The sequence below is a fragment of the Symphodus melops genome (assembly GCF_947650265.1).
Source record: "Symphodus melops genome assembly, chromosome: 8".
In the NCBI taxonomy this organism is placed as follows: Eukaryota; Metazoa; Chordata; class Actinopteri; order Labriformes; family Labridae; genus Symphodus; species Symphodus melops.
The window spans coordinates 20,697,860-20,718,899 of record NC_136698.1 but is presented as its reverse complement, the minus strand read 5'-3'; the positions used below and the strand labels follow the sequence as shown (position 1 = coordinate 20,718,899).

At 41.0% G+C, this 21,040-nt stretch overlaps 1 protein-coding gene across 1 annotated transcript in view; it reads left to right on the top strand.

The window, feature by feature from the left end:
* LOC306828595 (desmoglein-2.1) overlaps positions 1-21,040 on the top strand; it is a gene marked incomplete at both ends in the record, with an annotated part of 45,461 nt that overhangs the window by 23,417 nt on the left and 1,004 nt on the right. The gene's annotated exons all lie outside the window — the stretch shown is intronic.

The window sequence follows — 21,040 nt, the reverse complement described above, 5'->3', positions numbered from 1 at the left end:
TCTGCAGCAGTGTTGTGAAAGTTTTAAAAGGATTACACTTTGAAAAAGTGACTAGGACAGCTGTCTAACTATGCATGTGAAGACATTTGAAAGTTTTATTTCGACTATCATCAAGTACAATAGTCACCAAAAAAGGAAGTCCTCAATATCTTCTTTTAGCTTGACAGAGACACTTAATTGACTGGTCCAGAGACCAAAGACTAAAGATTAATCGTGAGGCAGTTAAAAATCTTTTTAAAGGTCAAGGTTCACATTGATACTTTAAAAAATAAATCACATGAACAGGGTCGCAAATGCTGTTCATATGTTCCTCCAAGAAATACATCAAATCAAAGGCCATCAGATATAGTTTTTAAATTTCCCAATTTCCTGCTCTGATAAAATGATTTAATCTGTGACTTCAAATTAGTGATCAATTCAACAGATCGTAATGCTTTCTCAATTAAATGTACAGTAACAGATGTGTATTTGACACAAAAACTCAATTTGTTATTTTGGTCATCAAAAAATCAGTTTGACCTGTGACTTTTTTAATTGACCCCGCCACCTTGGCTGGTGAGTCAAAAAGTTAATTTGCGACTCTGTAGTAATATGGTGATTATCAGCAGCTGTAGAGCAGAGGCGGTTGGTTGTAACAAGCAGGCGATATCATGGCAACTGCCATGAGTGGCAGTTTTGTAGCCCTGCTCACCCAAACAATTGTAAGAGCCAAAGAGCAGAAACTATGATATTAGAAAAATAATGATGATTAGTTTCACTGCCTTGTCTCAGTCCCTTGAAACAATAATCATGACTCACTGAGGGCATCTTTAGCACGTCTGTTTTAATGGATGGATGAGTCATTTCCAGTGCTTTTTTATAATTTGACTTTTGCATGCATTGCAGTGCTTTTGAACTTGCCATCGTTTTCTTGTAATGGGAATTGCTTGGGCCTTTGTTGCATGTTTAAATTTGTCATCCAGCTCACCTATGAGTGTTACGTGTATGTGTATGTGACTTTTTTTAGGTTGATCCTTCATGCAGGATATCCTCAGATCAGTTAAACCTTGAATCTAATTATGATATAATCTTGCTGTGATTAATCGATTTTTAAATTTCGGTAGAAAAAGATGCAAGTTTTTTTTGTCTATGTTTCTTCAATTCAATTAAAAAAATGTGTCCCTGTGGGCAATTCAAGGATGCACAGAGCAGTAAATGAACGACAGTGCAGCTTTACTAAAAAATGTGACCAAAGATAAAGAGTCAACAAAAGACTAAGTCCCTGTTTCCTCAGTTTAATGTCAGTGTAATGTTTGCAAAATACTGAGAGTTGGTGCAATTTTTGGAGACTCCTTTAGCACTTGATTATTAATAGCCCGTCCCCCTAGGATTTCGCAGACTTTTGGGGGGATTGTTGCAATTCATGTTGCGATTTCTTTAGCTGTTTTTTCCAATTAAATTGCAGCAGGAAGCAAAAATTGCAAAATAGTTGCGATTTTTTTTAATATTAATTGTTTTCTTGCACACACTTTGATGTGATTGAATGATATTTTAACCTGAGCAGAGCGATTTACTTTGTGAAGCATATTCCTCTACCTCACTCAGTGACTCCCTCTCACATACGCACACGCACACGCACACTGTTTTGTGTAGCTGCTCCGAGCTCTTTCCTCATTTCAGGAAGGCGCTGTTGACTTCATGTTTGCTCATTTCAAAATGTCTGATATTTCCTGTATTTTATATCTTCCTACAGAGCATACCTTGTACCCAGATTGTCTATGCTTCGTGTCTGCTGGGTTAAAAAAACGATCTCAAATATTAAGCAGTAAAAAGTGACAGAGCAGTGTCAGCTACACAGCGGCACTTTGTCAACAAACTGTTGTCAGGACCTGCAGCGCTTGTATTTTCAGCACACAAACGCTTCATGCACACTCTCCTGAGTGTGTATAAACAGGGAAGTGAGTTTGGTCCGTGGTCAGTAAACTTTGGTGACGTATAGATCACTGTTTTCGCCAAGAACTATTTTGATATTTGATTTGCAGAAAAGTTGCGGTGATTGGACAAAATTGCAAGGTCGCCCAGAAATCGTGGGGATTGGTTGAATTTGTGTGATTTGTTGCGATCACAACATCGTGACTTCCTGGAGGGAATGAATACCACTCAGAGTGGTGGTGCTGAATCCCTTGTTGTTTGGTTTCGATGTAAAGATATGTCGAGATAAAGGTTAGATTTACATTTTCTTGTCTTCAAACCAAGTCATAGTTTGTTCCTGTACTTTAAAGGTCTCATATTATTACTTTTTTGGGGTTCATATATCTAATTTATGTCTACTAAAGTATGTTCACAATCGCTAAGGTTTGAAAAAAGTGTCCATTTTCATGCACTGCCACTCCTAATGCCCAGACACCCCCACAAAGAGAAGAGAGAGGAAAAATAAAATGGTCGCCATGTGTGCCAAGTTTGATCTGATTGATGCCAATCTGCTCTCTTATAATTAGTCAGTCGTTCAGCTTTGTTCTTGGATATCTCCCGCATCTTTAACCATATTAGGAATGCTACAGTAAGTTCAAGGGGAGCTTCTGCTGCCACAGTGAGCAAGATCCATGGGCTTGTATCAGTGACATCAGGGGTTTGTGATGGCAAACCAAAAAAAACACATAATGGACCTTTAAGAGCCATATTAAGGTTAGGCTTGTCTGCTTAGATATGATATCAAGGCCCAATTTCAGTCCTGGTTGGGTGCCCTTTTTTCTGTTATGTTGGGATATTACAATTTTTTTTGTAAATAGATTATAACTCCATAGTTTTTCATTGCAAGCTGGGTGGTTACAGAAATTAGGCCTCATCAACCAGGAACTTCTCACATCCCATTAAAAAAAAGTTACTCTTCTAAATTAAAGTCAAAACATTCACCATCAATTAGCAACTTATTAGCATGCTAACTAATAGCGTACTGCAAAAAGCTATCAAGATTTTAATTCATGTTCAACAACTTCCTAACTTACTATCAATAAGCTTGATTAGGAGGGTAAACTCTTCGTTAATGACCTATTAGCTCTGGCCATGTAGAGTAAGGTCCTAATAAGCAGCCAGAATGCTACTAATTAGGATGCTAATAAGCAGCTAGTTAGTGGTGAACATTGTGACCTTAACTTAACTGTTAGCAAAAAAAGCATGATTTTTGATAGGTTACTATTCATCTTTTCATTTGATCCACAGTGCAGTCTTTATGTTTCAGTTCTACTTTAAAACGTTTACTGATTCAGTCATACATTTTGGACTTAATAATACTGAGCTCAAATGATAAGTCATTAAAAACATCAAGTTTGTATAAAGGTACAAAACGTGTGTGTGATTAAGATAGAAACAACCTCTATTCTACAACATGATGTAAATAAAGCATGTCGAATTTCTCATTTCTTTATAGAGTTTGTGTATTTTCATTTTTGAACGCATGTATTTCTTCCTTCTTTTTTTTTTTACTGAATTATATAGTAAAACAGCACATGCACATGTTTATTTAGTTTATAGATGAGCTCAAGCACTTGTTCTTGATTTATGAATTACATGTCTGCACTGCAAGTCGACTTGTCATTACCATTACGACAAAAAACAAAAAACATAAAGGACACAATTGCTTTTATAGGAAGCTGAAATGTTGTATAGAGTGTTGTGCACACTATGCGTGTTGTTTGTAATTTTACATGTTAATGAACCTATAGTTTTCCTTCTTTGTATTTTATTCAAAAATATACCAGGACCAGCCAGTTTGTGAGATGAATAAACTATTTACCATTCAAACAGAGTGACTGTGGAGATCTTTTAAATCCAGAGTCTAAGTGACCATAAGGCTGCACTACAAGAACGATACTTAACTAAAAGAAGCAGAAAAGCCTCTCTCAACGCATTTATTGTACATTTTGGAGGTAGAACAAACTCTCAATTTGAGTTGAGTCATAGTGAAGATAAAGCCTTCTGAAAAACCAGAAGAGAAACGAAGAAAATGACAAAATATCAGAGAAGACTTCGAAAGAAACTCTTATCTGTCCACGTTTACTACAAACCCCCTCATGAAGAACATTTCCCTGACAACTTTAAGGATCTTTTGGTACAATGTATGAGTAAGTTACTATGAGCTTGAGAAATAATGAGTGTGTCTGAAAGAAATAAACGGTTCACTGTTCTGATCTGAATTGTGTAAGAGATGCTTCCTCTTTTTTTACTCGTGTTTTTACTTAGACTCAACGTTCACAGTGTCTTTTCTCATGTCACCGAGGAATGTGATCCGTTTCGCCCAGAGCAACTGAGATGTGATTGCTTACACTGCAGAGTCACGCTAAAAACTATTCCATCCGTTCACCCCTTCTACATATCAATGAAGGGTGAACTCTCGGCTTCAGTTTGACGCTGACACCTGCCAAACCTGTCGTTCAGCACCATTTATGACTAAGAGTGAAAAGAAGAAGTAAATACAAATGTATGTTGATTGGATGTTGTATATTGAGCTTAGACTCCATTTTAAATTGGAAATGCATCCAATTTTAAGAAAATCACACCATGTCAGCATGGTGAGTCATTGGTTGGTGACATCCACATTTTGTAACTTAAAGATCCTGCATTGTACAAAATATACTTCACCATGTTTTTCTAACACTAATATGTGTGCCTAGTGTGTCTACAAACCACCCCAGTTATGAGAAAAGTCCATCATTTCCGTGTTTTGACTGCTCCACTTTTTAGAAAATGTGTGCTCAAACAGGCTGTTTGGAGATTTTCCTTTCATGACATCACAAAGAGCAGTAGCCCCTCCCCCAGGTGGGTGACACTCCTACAGCTAGGTGTTTGTTCTGCCCTCTGAGTCTGCCTTCTCATCGTAAACAACAGGACATGGAGCGAGAAAGTCACCCAAGCCCTTCCAGAGAGGGGCGTGGTCAGACACAGTTCATTTACATTTAAATCAACAGACAAAGAAACAGCCTGTTCTGAGCAGAGCTGAAATAGAGGGGTTTATAGACATGATCAAATACAGGACCACAGTGGATTTAGAGCAAAAACTTCACACATGTTTCGGGATATCTGAGACTCATTTGAACTTGTTGAAAATTAAAATGTGACCTTTAAAAAATACAGAATGTATAATAAAAATGCCAGCAGATGGAAAGTTAACATTGTAACGTAAACATCAAATGAAGTGATTTTTTTCTTCAAGTGTTATTGATATTAAAAGGACTTATCGTGATACCCACTACCAGGAAGCTAGCTAGCTAGTTAGCTTTGATTGGTTCATGTGATAGCTTTGCATATTGAAATACGTGACATTGTTCTGATGCCTTCAAATAGATTTTAATTCACAGGGCATTCTATTTTCATAACTTCAACAATGCATATTTTCAATACCAAGGTTGAGCTGAACATACAGGTTCAAAAGAAACAACGCACAGCATTCCCAACATGGGTGTCATTCTGGACTCCACCCTATCATTTGAGACATTCACCAAATGAGCCTTCAAAACTATCTCCAAACCTCAGCAATCACTCACAGACCCCGTTGCACAATCTCTCAGATACACTTATATCACCTTTCATATTGCAATGGAGTACTGTCTAAGGCAGGGTTTCTTAACCATAGGGCCGCGGCCCTTCGAAGGGCCGCGAGCGCCACCTGCAGGACCGCAAGGGGATAATATGTTTGCATCTGTGGGCCGTAAGGGCCGTGATCGTTGGCCTGCAGTATACTCTCCGACCACCAGAGGCAGTATCATCAGTTAGAAGTAGTGGAACTTTACAACGCGACACTCAGCAGTATAACCACTTCCTCCACAACATCCTGTTTAGCGGCTAGTTCTCCCAGGTCTTATCTAAATGCTGCATATGGTCGCCCTGTGCTTGGGTAAAGGTTGAACTATTTGCCGCAAGTATTCGTTGCTCTTTTGGCGGCGACATACACGATGTATCATATCAAGGTTCTGTTTTAAAAGACGATACAACGCGAATAGCTGCTGAAGCACATAGCCGCCGCCATTGTTGTTTGTTGTCGACTACTGCGCATGTCCAAATGTTTCGTCTTGCTGTCACAGCGTCTCCGTGTAAACGGGGCCTGAATCTGAATGGAAACGTAATGGAGAGGTTCTTAAAACGAAAAAATAATGACAGCAACGGGGGCAGCGCTACACAAAACAGAATGCTCTTTTTAATTTCAACAAATCTACCTAACTTCATTGAGCACCTAATTTTATTGCTTTTGTTGCTAAGTTTATATTGTGTTACTTATTTGACAAACATGCACTTAAACATGGTTTTATATGAGCAAAATTAATTAAATGATCTTAACTTGTGCAAGGTTTTATGCATAATTAGCCTATGTATAGGTTATATATTGATTAAAAAACATACAAATGAAGAACAGGATTCATTATTACAACATAGTGACACAAATAGCTATTAAATAAAAATGACCGCAAAAGTTAAATCAGAACCATTCACTCGATTGGGCCCCAGACTACCTTGCCCTGAAAATGTTGGGCCCCAAGGTCAAAAAGGTTAAGAAACCCTGGTCTAAGGGACCCAGCACTTAAAGTACTTGGTCAGTGTGATTTTAAAAAACAAAAACAAACTGAAGCTCTCCCAACTATTAGCTTACCGTAAGCTTTATAGGGGACATATTTTGAAAAATTGATTTTTGCAGTGTTTTTGAACACATATGATGTAACTTGAGTGTCCACTGGCACACAAAATGTGAAACAAACCCATCCAGTCATTTGTTTGTGGTCTGTGTAAGTCTTCCAACACAGAGACCCTCCCCTCCGTTGGTATCTCCACCCATGGACTCCACTGACTCTGCCCCCAATCGTAAGCTATTGTAATGCATAGAAACATGTTCTACTCAGGTGATCGAGTTATCAGGGGGGTTGCCAGAAATTCTGGACCCTGTAGAAACAAACATTTCTGGGCCTCGTACCTTTTACAGACAAAATTTAACCCAATAAACATGCCCCGCATACTTTAAAAGAGATGTACTTGGCACATCACATTGTTAATTAACATTAAAATATCTATTTAACTGTTTACAGGTCTCTTTTAACCAACACATGTTTTTCTCTCCTCACAGGTTATGTACATTATGCTATATTAGTTTTAAGTCTAACTGCTAATGCTAACTGAACAGGTTTAACATATAATTATGTTTATTCTTAGTCACATAGGGGCTGCTATATCTTGTTTGGGGGATTTTGTATACAGAGGGGAGGGGGGACAGCGGGTGTGTATTGTAACTAATGTCTTGTGTCCTGCCTGTCTGTATACTGCTACTGGATGCCTTGAATTTCCCTCGGGATCAATAAAGTATCTATCTATCTATCTATCTATCATTTTGCAAAATAATTATAGCCAATTTATTTTTTATTTTTAGGGACCGAAGCACTGACCATTGCGAAGGACCCTATTGTTTTTCGAATGATTATTAGGGACCGAAGCACTGACCAGTGCGAAGGACCCTATTGAAACCCAAATGATTATTTTTTAGGGACCGAAGCACTGACCAGTGCGAAGGACCCTATTGAAACCCAAATGATTATTAGGGACCGAAGCACTGACCAGTGCGAAGGACCCTATTGAAACCCAAATGATTATTAGGGACCGAAGCACTGACCAGTGCAGTGCGAAGGACCCTATTGAAAGCCAAATGATTTTTTTTTTTTTTTTTTTTAGGGACCGAAGCACTGACCAGTGCGAAGGACCCTATTGTTTTTAGAATGATTATTAGGGACCGAAGCACTGACCAGTGCGAAGGACCCTATTGAAACCCAAATGATTATTAGGGACCGAAGCACTGACCAGTGCGAAGGACCCTATTGTTTTTCGAATGATTAGGGACCGAAGCACTGACCAGTGCGAAGGACCCTATTGTTTTCCTTACGATTATTAGGGACCGAAGCACTGACCAGTGCGAAGGACCCTATTGTTTTTCGAATGATTATTAGGGACCGAAGCACTGACCAGTGCGAAGGACCCTATTGAAACCGAAATGATTATTAGGGACTGAAGCACTGACCAGTGCGAAGGACCCTATTGAAACCCAAATGATTATTAGGGACCGAAGCACTGACCAGTGCGAAGGACCCTATTGAAACCCAAATGATTATTATTTAGGGACCGAAGCACTGACCAGTGCGAAGGACCCTATTGTTTTTAGAATGATTATTAGGGACCAAAGCACTGACCAGTGCGAAGGACCCTATTGAAACCCAAATGATTATTAGGGACCGAAGCACTGACCAGTGCGAAGGACCCTATTGAAAGCCAAATGATTATTTATTTATTTTTTTTTAGGGACCGAAGCACTGACCAGTGCGAAGGACCCTATTGTTTTTAGAATGATTATTAGGGACCGAAGCACTGACCAGTGCGAAGGACCCTATTGAAACCCAAATGATTATTAGGGACCGAAGCACTGACCAGTGCGAAGGACCCTATTGTTTTTCGAATGATTAGGGACCGAAGCACAAACCAGTGCGAAGGACCCTATTGTTTTTCAAATGATTAGGGACCGAAGCACTGACCAGTGCGAAGGACCCTATTGTGTTTCGAATGATTATTTTTAGGGACCGAAGCACTGACCAGTGCGAAGGACCCTATTGTTTTCCTTACGATTATTAGGGACCGAAGCACTGACCAGTGCGAAGGACCCTATTGTTTTTCGAATGATTATTAGGGACCGAAGCACTGACCAGTGCGAAGGACCCTATTGAAACCCAAATGATTATTAGGGACCGAAGCACTGACCAGTGCGAAGGACCCTATTGAAACCCAAATGATTATTAGGGACCGAAGCACTGACCAGTGCGAAGGACCCTATTGAAACCCAAATGATTATTTTTTAGGGACCGAGCACTGACCAGTGCGAAGGACCCTATTGAAACCCAAATGATTATTAGGGACCGAAGCACTGACCAGTGCGAAGGACCCTATTGAAACCCAAATGATTATTAGGGACCGAAGCACTGACCAGTGCAGTGCGAAGGACCCTATTGAAACCCAAATGATTATTTTTTTTTTTTTTTTGAGGGACCGAAGCACTGACCAGTGCGAAGGACCCTATTGTTTTTAGAATGATTATTAGGGACCAAAGCACTGACCAGTGCGAAGGACCCTATTGAAACCCAAATGATTATTAGGGACCGAAGCACTGACCAGTGCAAAGGACCCTATTGTTTTTCGAATGATTAGGGACCGAAGCACTGACCAGTGCGAAGGACCCTATTGTTTTTCAAATGATTAGGGACCGAAGCACTGACCAGTGCGAAGGACCCTATTGTTTTTCAAATGATTATTCGGGACCGAAGCACTGACCAGTGCGAAGGACCCTATTGTTTTTCGAATTATTATTTTTAGGGACCGAAGCACTGACCAGTGCGAAGGACCCTATTGTTTTCCTTACGATTATTAGGGACCGAAGCACTGACCAGTGCGAAGGACCCTATTGTTTTTCGAATGATTATTTTTCTCCTTTTTTAGGGACCGAAGCACTGACCAGTGCGAAGGACCCTATTGTAACCCAAATGATTATTTTTATTTTATTTATTTTTATTTTTTTATTTTTTGTTCCGCCTCTTTGGAGCCATTTTTGATGGCTTGAGCAATTATCCGACACAATGAGAATGTCAGTGTGTTCTCGACATGTTGAAGATCTCTCGTTGTGCTCTGCACATTATTTCCTCAAAGGGCGTAGTCATACGGACGCGTTGTTCGTCACAAACAGGAAGTAGTTTGTTACGGGCCTCAATATAGTCATACATTCATCAAACATCATACACATGATCCCAGTGGAAAAATAAAACTAGACATGTTGGCATAAAAAGTGGACGTGGCTAATTTACTCAGTGGCGCCCCCTTGAAATTTTCAAAAAGGCCTCCCCATTGAGGTTTTTTTGTTCTACATACACGAATTCTTTTATGCTCATTGGGCATGTCAGGACCTACATAAAATCCTCTTACACCTATAGTCATAACCAAACAGGAAGTCCGCCATATTTCTTTGAATGCAACAAAAATGGCCGAAATTCACATTTCACAGGTTAGCTATTTGAACGAACTCCTACAACAGCGTTTATCCGATCATCGTAAACTCAGTGTCAGTGTATTCTAGACATGTTGAAGATCTCTCGTTGTGCTCCGCACGTTATTTCGTTTAAGGGCGTGGCCATGGCGTACCATCAAACATTGATGTCTCGGCGCACCCCTATTTTACCTTTCTGAAAGGCCTCCCTATAGAGGTTTTTTTCTTTTACATGCATGACAATTTTTTTGTACATTCATAATGTCAGGGCCTACAATAAATCCTCTTACACCCATAGTCAAAACTTAACAGGAAATCCGCCATATTTTTTTTTAATGGCGAAAATTCTCGTTTTAAAGGTTACCTATTTGAACGAACTCCTATAAAAGCGTTTATCTGATTGACAAAAAGTCAGTGTCTGTGTGATCTTGACATGTTGAAGATCTCTCTTTGTGCTCTGCACGTTATTTCCTCAAAGGTCGTGGTCATACGGACGCGTTGTTCGTCACAAACAGGAAGTAGTTTGTTATGGGCCTTAATATAGTCATACACTCACCAACCACCAGACACATGATCCCAGTGGAAAAATAAAGCTAGACATGCTGGCATAAAAAGTGGGCGTGGCTAAATGACTCAGTGGCGCCCCCTTGAAATTTTCAAAAAGGCCTCCCCATTGAGTTTTTTTTGTCCTACATACACAAATGTTTTTATGCTCATTGGGCATGTCAGGAGCTACATAAAATCCGCTCACACACATAGTCAAAACTAAACCGGAAGTCCGCCATATTTTTTTTTAATGGCGAAAATTTGCGTTTCACAGGTTACCTATTTGAACGAACTCCTACAAAAGCCGATATCCGAATGACACAACGTCAAGGTCTGTGTGTTCTAGACATGTTGAAGATCTCTCGTTGTGCTCTGCACGTTATTTCCTCAAAGGTCGTGGTCATACGGACGCGTTGTCTGTCACAAACAGGAAGTAGCTTGTTATGGGTCTTAATATAGGTGTAGAGTCACCAAACATCAGTCACATGTTCCCAGTAGAAAAATCAAACTTGTCATGTTGTTATGATAAGTGGGCGTGGCTAAATGACTCAGTGGCGCCCCCATGAAATCTTAAAAATGGCCTCCCTATAGAGGTTTCTTTGTCCTACATGCACGGGATTTTCTATGCTCATTGGGCATGTCAAAAGCTACATAAAATCCTCTTACACCCATGGTCAAAACCCAACAGGAAGTCCACCATATTTTTTCTGAATGGCTGAAATTCGGGGTTTACAGGTTAGCTATCTGAACGAACTCCTCCAAAAGCGTTTATCCGATCATCGCAAACTCAATCTTAGTGTGTTCTAGACATGTTGAAGATCTCTCATTGTGCTCTGCACGTTATTTCCTCAAAGGGCGTGGTCATACGGACGCGTTGTTCGTCACAAACAGGAAGTAGTTTGTAACGGGCCTTAATATAGTCATACATTCATCAAACATCACACACATGATCCCAGTGGAAAAATAAAACTAGATATGTTGGCATAAAAAGTGGGCGTGGCTAAATGACTCAGTGGCGCCCCCTTGAAATTTTCAAAAAGGCCTCCCCATTGAGGTTTTTTTGTCCTACATACACAAATTGTTTTATGATCATTGGGTATGTCAGGAGCTACATAAAATCCTCTTACACCTATAGTCATAACCAAACAGGAAGTCCGCCGTATTTTTTTGAATGCAACAAAAATGGCTAAAATTCCTTTTTCACAGGTTAGCTATTTGAACGAACTCCTCAAACAGCGTTTATCCGATCACCGTAAACTCAGTGTCAGTGTATTCTAGACATGTTGAAGATCTCTCGTTGTGCTCCGCACGTTATTTCGTTTAAGGGCGTGGCCATGGCGTACCATCAAACATTGATGTATCGCCGCACCCCTATTTTACCTTTCTGAAAGGCCTCCCCGTATAGGTTTTTTGCTTTTACATGCATGACAATTTTTTTGTACATTCATAATGTCAGGACCTACAAAAAATCCTCTTACACACATAGTCAATACTAAACAGGAAGTCCGCCATATTTTTTTTCAATGGCGAAAATTCGCGTTTCACAGGTTAGATATTTGAACGAACTCCTCCAAAAGCAATTATCCGATTGACACAATGAGAATGTCAGTGTATTCTAGACATGTTGAAGATCTCTCGTTGTGCTCCGCACGTTATTTCCTCAAAGGTCGTGGTCATACGGACGCGTTGTTCGTCACAAACAGGAAGTACTTTGTTATGGGCCTTAATATAGTCATACACTCACCAACCACCAGACACATGATCCCAGTGGAAAAATAAAGCTAGACATGCTGGCATAAAAAGTGGGCGTGGCTAAATGACTCAGTGGCGCCCCCTTGAAATTTTCAAAAAGGCCTCCCCATTGAGTTTTTTTTGTCCTACATACACAAATGTTTTTATGCTCATTGGGCATGTCAGGAGCTACATAAAATCCGCTCACACACATAGTCAAAACTAAACCGGAAGTCCGCCATATTTTTTTTTAATGGCGAAAATTTGCGTTTCACAGGTTACCTATTTGAACGAACTCCTACAAAAGCCGATATCCGAATGACACAACGTCAAGGTCTGTGTGTTCTAGACATGTTGAAGATCTCTCGTTGTGCTCTGCACGTTATTTCCTCAAAGGTCGTGGTCATACGGACGCGTTGTCTGTCACAAACAGGAAGTAGCTTGTTATGGGTCTTAATATAGGTGTAGATTCACCAAACATCAGACACATGTTCCCAGTAGAAAAATCAAACTTGTCATGTTGTTATGATAAGTGGGCGTGGCTAAATGACTCAGTGGCGCCCCCATGAAATCTTAAAAATGGCCTCCCCATAGAGGTTTCTTTGTCCTACATGCACGGGATTTTCTATGCTCATTGGGCATGTCAAAAGCTACATAAAATCCTCTTACACCCATGGTCAAAACCCAACAGGAAGTCCACCATATTTTTTCTGAATGGCTGAAATTCGGGGTTTACAGGTTAGCTATCTGAACGAACTCCTCCAAAAGCGTTTATCCGATCATCGCAAACTCAATCTTAGTGTGTTCTCGACATGTTGAAGATCTCTCGTTGTGCTCTGCACGTTATTTCCTCAAAGGGCGTGGTCATACGGACGCGTTGTTCGTCACAAACAGGAAGTAGTTTGTTACGGGCCTTAATATAGTCATACATTCATCAAACATCATACACATGCTCCCAGTGGAAAAGTAAAGCTAGACATTCTGGCATAAAAAGTGGGCGTGGCTAAATGACTCAGTGGCGCCCCCTTGAAAATTTCAAAAAGGCCTCCCCATTGAGGTTTTTTTGTCCTACATACACAATTTTTTTAATGCTCATTGGGCATGTCAGGAGCTACATAAAATCCTCTTACACCCATGGTCATAACCAAACAGGAAGTCCGCCATATTTTTTTGAATGCAATAAAAATTGCTAAAATTCCTCTTTCACAGGTTAGCTATTTGAACGAACTCCTACAACAGCGTTTATCCGATCATCGTAAACTCAGTGTCAGTGTATTCCAGACATGTTGAAGATCTCTCGTTGTGCTCCGCACGTTATTTCGTTTAAGGGCGTGGCCATGGCGTACCATCAAACATTGATGTCTCGGCGCACCCCTATTTTACCTTTCTGAAAGGCCTCCCCATAGAGGTTTTTTTCTTTTACATGCATGACAATTTTTTTGTATGTTCATAATGTCAGGACCTACAAAAAATCCTCTTACACCCATAGTCAATACTAAACAGGAAGTCCGCCATATTTTTTTTGAATGGCGAAAATTCACGTTTCACAGGTTAGCTATTTGAACGAACTCCTCCAAAAGCAATTATCCGACGGACACAATGAGAATGTTTGTTATAGTACTTAATATAGGCATAGAGTCATCAAACATAACACGCATGATCCCAGCAGAAAAATGTAACTTGTCATGTTGTTTTAATAAGTGGGCGTGGCTAAATGACTCAGTGGCGCCCCCATGATTTTTTAAAACTGGCCTCCCCATAGAGGTTTCTTTGTCCTACATGCATGACATTTTTTATGCTCATTGGGCATGTCAGAAGCTACATAAAATCCTCTTACACCCATGGTCAAAACCCAACAGGAAGTCCGCCATATTTTTTTTGAATGGCTGAAATTCGCGGTTCACAGGATATCTATCTGAACGAACTCCTCCAAAAGCGTTTATCCGATCATCGTAAACTCAATCTTAATGTGTTCTAGACATGTTGAAGATCTCTCGTTGTGCTCCGCACGTTATTTCGTCAAAGGGCGTGGCCACGGCGTACCATCAAACTTTGATGTCTCCGCGCACTCCAGTTTTTTAACCTTCGATGACTGTAAGGCCTGCTGCTCGGCCACGTGTCGCAGCTGCACTCCCGCGGTCGCACTCTCGCGGTCGCGACACCCGCCAACATGCGCGGGGTGCTTCGGTCCCTTCATCACCGCTTGCGGTTTTAATTAGGGACCGAAGCACTGACCAGTGCGAAGGACCCTATTGTTTTTCAAATGATTTTTTTTTTTTTTCTCCGGTCCGTCTCTTTGACGCCCTTTTTCACTGCCTGAACGTGAATGAAAACTCATCAAAATCTCCAACGTCATCGGGTCTGGCGAAAAATTTGATATTCTCGTCATTTCGTAATAAAAATTCGCAAAATGACTCAGTGGCGCCCCCTTCAAATTTTCAAAAGGGCCTCCCCATTGACGTTTTTTCATCGTACGTGCACGAAAATTTTTAGGCACATTCAGCATGTGAGATCTCACATAAAATCCTCTTACACCCATAGTCAAAACCAAACAGGAAGTCCGCCATATTTTTTTTCAATGGCGAAAATTTGCGTTTCACAGGTTAGCTATTTGAACAAACTCCTCCAAAAGCAATTATCCGATTGACACAATGACAATGTCAGTGTGTTCTCGACATGTTGAAGATCTCTCGTTGTGCTCTGCACGTTATTTCCTCAAAGGTTGTGGTCATACGGACGCGTTGTTCGTCACAAACAGGAAGTAGTTTGTAACGGGCCTTAATATAGTCATACATTCATCAAACATCACACACATGATCCCAGTGGAAAAATAAAACTAGTCATGTTGGCATAAAAAGTGGGCGTGGCTAAATGACTCTGTGGCGCCCCCTTGAAATTTTCAATAAGGCCTCCCCATTGAGGTTTTTTTGTCCTACATACACAATTTTTTTAATGCTCATTGGGCATGTCAGGAGCTACATAAAATCCTCTTACACCCATGGTCAAAACCCAACAGGAAGTCCGCCATATTTTTTTTGAATGGCTGAAATTCGCGGTTCACAGGATATCTATCTGAACGAACTCCTCCAAAAGCGTTTATCCGATCATCGTAAACTCAATCTTAATGTGTTCTAGACATGTTGAAGATCTCTCGTTGTGCTCCGCACGTTATTTCGTCAAAGGGCGTGGCCACGGCGTACCATCAAACTTTGATGTCTCCGCGCACTCCAGTTTTTTAACCTTCGATGACTGTAAGGCCTGCTGCTCGGCCACGTGTCGCAGCTGCACTCCCGCGGTCGCACTCTCGCGGTCGCGACACCCGCCAACATGCGCGGGGTGCTTCGGTCCCTTCATCACCGCTTGCGGTTTTAATTAGGGACCGAAGCACTGACCAGTGCGAAGGACCCTATTGTTTTTCAAATGATTTTTTTTTTTTTTCTCCGGTCCGTCTCTTTGACGCCCTTTTTCACTGCCTGAACGTGAATGAAAACTCATCAAAATCTCCAACGTCATCGGGTCTGGCGAAAAATTTGATATTCTCGTCATTTCGTAATAAAAATTCGCAAAATGACTCAGTGGCGCCCCCTTCAAATTTTCAAAAGGGCCTCCCCATTGACGTTTTTTCATCGTACGTGCACGAAAATTTTTAGGCACATTCAGCATGTGAGATCTCACATAAAATCCTCTTACACCCATAGTCAAAACCAAACAGGAAGTCCGCCATATTTTTTTTCAATGGCGAAAATTTGCGTTTCACAGGTTAGCTATTTGAACAAACTCCTCCAAAAGCAATTATCCGATTGACACAATGACAATGTCAGTGTGTTCTCGACATGTTGAAGATCTCTCGTTGTGCTCTGCACGTTATTTCCTCAAAGGTTGTGGTCATACGGACGCGTTGTTCGTCACAAACAGGAAGTAGTTTGTAACGGGCCTTAATATAGTCATACATTCATCAAACATCACACACATGATCCCAGTGGAAAAATAAAACTAGTCATGTTGGCATAAAAAGTGGGCGTGGCTAAATGACTCTGTGGCGCCCCCTTGAAATTTTCAATAAGGCCTCCCCATTGAGGTTTTTTTGTCCTACATACACAATTTTTTTAATGCTCATTGGGCATGTCAGGAGCTACATAAAATCCTCTTACACCCATAGTCATAACCAAACAGGAAGTCCGCCATATCTTTTTGAATGCAAGAAAAATGGCTGAAATTCCTTTTTCACAGGTTAGCTATTTGAACGAACTCCTCCAAAAGCGTTTATCCAATTATCGTAAACTCAGTGTCAGTGTATTCTAGACATGTTGAAGATCTCTCGTTGTGCTCCGCACGTTATTTCGTTTAAGGGCGTGGCCATGGTGTACCATCAAACATTGATGTCTCGGCGCACCCCTATTTTAGCTTTCTGAAAGGCCTCCCCATAGAGGTTTTTTTCTTTTACATGCATGACATTTTTTTTATACATTCATAATGTCAGGACCTACAAAAAATCCTCTTACACCCATAGTCAATACTAAACAGGAAGTCCGCCATATTTTTTTTTAATGCCGAAAATTTCGCGTTTCACAGGTTAGCTATTTGAACGAACTCCTCCAAAAGCAATTATCCAATTGACACAATGAGAATGTCAGTGTGTTCTCGACATGTCGAAGATCTCTCGTTGAGCTCTGCACGTTATTTCCTCAAAGGGCGTGGTCATACGGACACGTTGTTCGTCACAAAAAGGAAGTAGTTTGTTATGGGCCTTAATGTTGTCATACATTCACCAAACATCATACACATGATCCCAGTGGAAAAACAAAACTACACATGTTGGTATAATAAGTGGGCGTGGCTACATGACTCAGTGGCGCCCCCAAGAAATCTTAAAAATGGCCTCCCCATAGTGGTTTCTTTGTCCTACATGCATGGGATTTTTTATGCTCATTGGGCATGTCAGAAGCTACATAAAATCCTCTTACACCTATGGTCAAAACCCAACAGGAAGTCCGCCATATTTTTTTTTGAATGGCTGAAATTTGCGGTTTACAGGTTAGCTATCTAAACGAACTCCTTCAAAAGCGTTTATCCGATCATCGCAAACTCAATCTTATTGTGTTCTAGACATGTTGAAGATCTCTCGTTGTGCTCCGCACGTTATTTGGCCACGGCGTACCATCCAACTTTGATGTCTCGGCTCACTCCAATTTTTTAACCTTCGATGACTGTAAGGCCTGCTGCTTGGCCTCGTGTCGCAGCTGCACTCCCGCGGTCGCACTCTCGCGGTCGCAAAACGCGCCGACATGCGTGGGGTGCTTCGGTCCCTTCATCACCGCTTGAGGTTTTAATTAGGGACCGAAGCACTGACCAGTGCGAAGGACCCTATTGTTTTTCAAATGATTATTTTTATTTTATTCTTTTTTCTCCGCTCCGTCTCTTTGGAGCCACTTTTGACGGCTTGAACGTGAATGAAAACTCATCAAAATCTCCAATGTCATCGGGTCTGGCGAAAAATTTGATATTCTCGTCATTTCGTAAAAGAAATTCGCAAAATGACTCAGTGGCGCCCCCTTCAAATTTTCAAAAGGGCCTCCCCATTGAGGTTTTTTCATCGTACGTGCACGACAATTTTTATGCACATTAAGCATGCGAGATCTCACATAAAATCCTCTTACACCCATAGTCAAAACCAAACAGGAAGTCCGCCATATTTTTTTTCAAGGGCAAAAATTCACGTTTTACAGGTTAGCTATTTGAACAAACTCCTCCAAAAGCAATTATCCGATTGACACAATGAGAATGTCAGTGTGTTCTCGACATGTTGAAGATCTCTCGTTGTGCTCCGCACGTTATTTCCTCAAAGGGCGTGGTCATACGGATGCGTTGTTCGTCACAAACAGGAAGTAGTTTGTTACGGGCCTTAATATAGTCATACATTCATCAAACATCACACACATGATCCCAGTGGGAAACTAAAACTACATAACTTGTTATAAAAAGTGGGCGTGGCTAAATGACTCAGTGGCGCCCCCTTGAAATTTTCAAGAAGGCCTCCCAATTGAGGTTTTTTTGTCCTACATGCATGAATTTTTTTATGCTCATTAAGCATGTCAGGAGCTACATAAAATCCTCTTACACCCATTGTCATCAGGAAGTCCGCCATATTTTTTTGAATGCAACAAAAATGGCCGAATTTCACGTTTCACAGGTTAGCTATTTGAACGAACTCCTACAACAGCGTGTATCCGATCATCGTAAACTCAGTGTCAGTGTATTCTAGACATGTAGAAGATCTCTCGTTGTGCTCCGCACGTTATTTCGTTTAAGGGCGTGGCCATGGCGTACCATCAAACATTGATGTCTCGGCTCACCCCTATTTTACCTTTCTGAAAGACCTCCCCATAGAGGTTTTCTTCTCTGACATGCATGACAATTTTTGTGGATGTTAATAATGTCAGGAACTACAATAAATCCTCTTGCACACATAGTCAAAACTAAACCGGAAGTCCGCCATATTTTTTTTTAATGGCGAAAATTCGCGTTTCACAGGTTACCTATTTGAACGAACTCCTACAAAAGCGTTTATCCGATTGACACAACGTCAAGGTCTGTGTGTTCTAGACATGTTGAAGATCTCTCGTTGTGCTCTGCACGTTACTTTCTCAAAGGGCGTGGCCATACGGACGTGATGTTCATCACAAACAGGAAGTAGTTTGTTATGGGCCTTAATATAGGTGTAGAGTCACCAAACATCAGACACATGATCCCTGTAGAACAATTAAACTTGTCATGTTGTTATGATAAGTGGGCGTGGCTAAATGACTCAGTGGCGCCCCCATGAAATCTTAAAAATGGCCTCCCTATAGAGGTTTCTTGGTCCTACATGCATGGGATTTTTTATGCTCATTGGGCATGTCGGAAGCTACATAAAATCCTCTCACACCCATGGTCAAAACCCAACAGGAAGTCCGCCATATTTTTTTTGAATGGCTGAAATTCGCGGTTTACAGGTTAGCTATCTGAACGAACTCCTCCAAAAGCGTTTATCCCATTGACACAATGAGAATGTCAGTGTGTTCTCGACATATTGAAGATCTCTCGTTGTGCTCTTCACGTTATTTTGTCAAGGGGCGTGGCCACGGCGTACCATCAAACTTTGATGTCTCGGCGCACTCCAATTTTTTAACCTTCGATGACTGTGAGGCCTGCTGCTTGGCCACGTGTCGCGGCTGCACTCCTGCGGTCGCACTCCCGCGATCGCACTCTCGCGGTCGTGACACGCGCCGACATGCGCGGGGTGCTTCGGTCCCTTCATCACCGCTTGCGGTTTTAATTTTTTTTCTTTTCTTTTTCGGTCCGTCAGTTTGACGCCACTTTTGACGGCTTGAACGTGAATGAAAACTCATCAAAATCTCCAATGTCATCGGGTCTGGCGAAAAATTTGATATTCTCGTCATTTCGTAAAAAAAATTCTCTAAATGACTCAGTGGCGCCACCTTCAAATTTTCAAAAGGGCCTCCCCATTGAGGTTTTTTCATCGTACGTGCACGAAAATTTTTATGCACATTAAGCATGCGAGATCTCACATAAAATCCTCTTACGCCCATAGTCAAAACCAAACAGGAAGTCCGCCATATTTTTTTTCAAGGGCGAAAATTCGCGTTTTACAGGTTAGCTATTTGAACGAACTCCTCCAAAAGCAATTATCTGATTGACACAATGAGAATGTCAGTGTGTTCTCGACATGTTGAAGATCTCTCGTTGTGCTCTGCACGTTATTTCCTCAAAGGGCGTGGTCATACGGACACGTTGTTCGTCACAAACAGGAAGTAGTTTGTTATGGGCCTTAATATAGTCATACATTCATCAAACATCATACACATGATCCCAGTGGAAAAATAAAACTAGACATGTTGGCATAAAAAGTGGGCGTGGCTAATTTACTCAGTGGCGCCCCCTTGAAATTTTCAAAAAGGCCTCCCCATTGAGGTTTTTTTGTCCTACATACACGAATTTTTTTATGCTCATTGGGCATGTCAGGACCTACATAAAATCCTCTTACACCTATAGTCATAACCAAACAGGAAGTCCGCCATATTTTTTTGAATGCAACAAAAATGGCCGAAATTCACGTTTCACAGGTTAGCTATTTGAACGAACTCCTACAACAGCGTTTATCCAATCATCGTAAACTCAGTGTCAGTGTATTCTAGACATGTTGAAGATCTCTCGTTGTGCTCCGCACGTTATTTCGTTTAAGGGCGTGGCCATGGCGTACCATCAAACATTGATGTCTCGGCGCACCCCTATTTTACCTTTCTGAAAGGCCTCCCCATAGAGGTTTTTTTCTTTTACATGCATGACAATTTTTTTGTACATTCATAATGTCAGGACCTACAATAAATCCTCTTACACCCATAGTCAAAACTAAACAGGAAATCCGCCATTTTTCTTTTAATGGCGAAAATTCTCGTTTTAAAGGTTACCTATTTGAACGAACTCCTCCAAAAGCCTTTATCCGATTGACACAACGTCAAAGTCTGTGTGATCTTGACATGTTGAAGATCTCTCGTTGTGCTCCGCACGTTATTTCCTCAAAGGTCGTGGTCATACGGACGCGTTGTTCGTCACAAACAGGAAGTAGTTTGTTACGATCCTTAATATAGTCACACATTCATCAAACATCATACACATGATCCCAGTGGAAAAAAAAAACTAGACATCTTGGCACAAAAAGTGGGCGTGGCT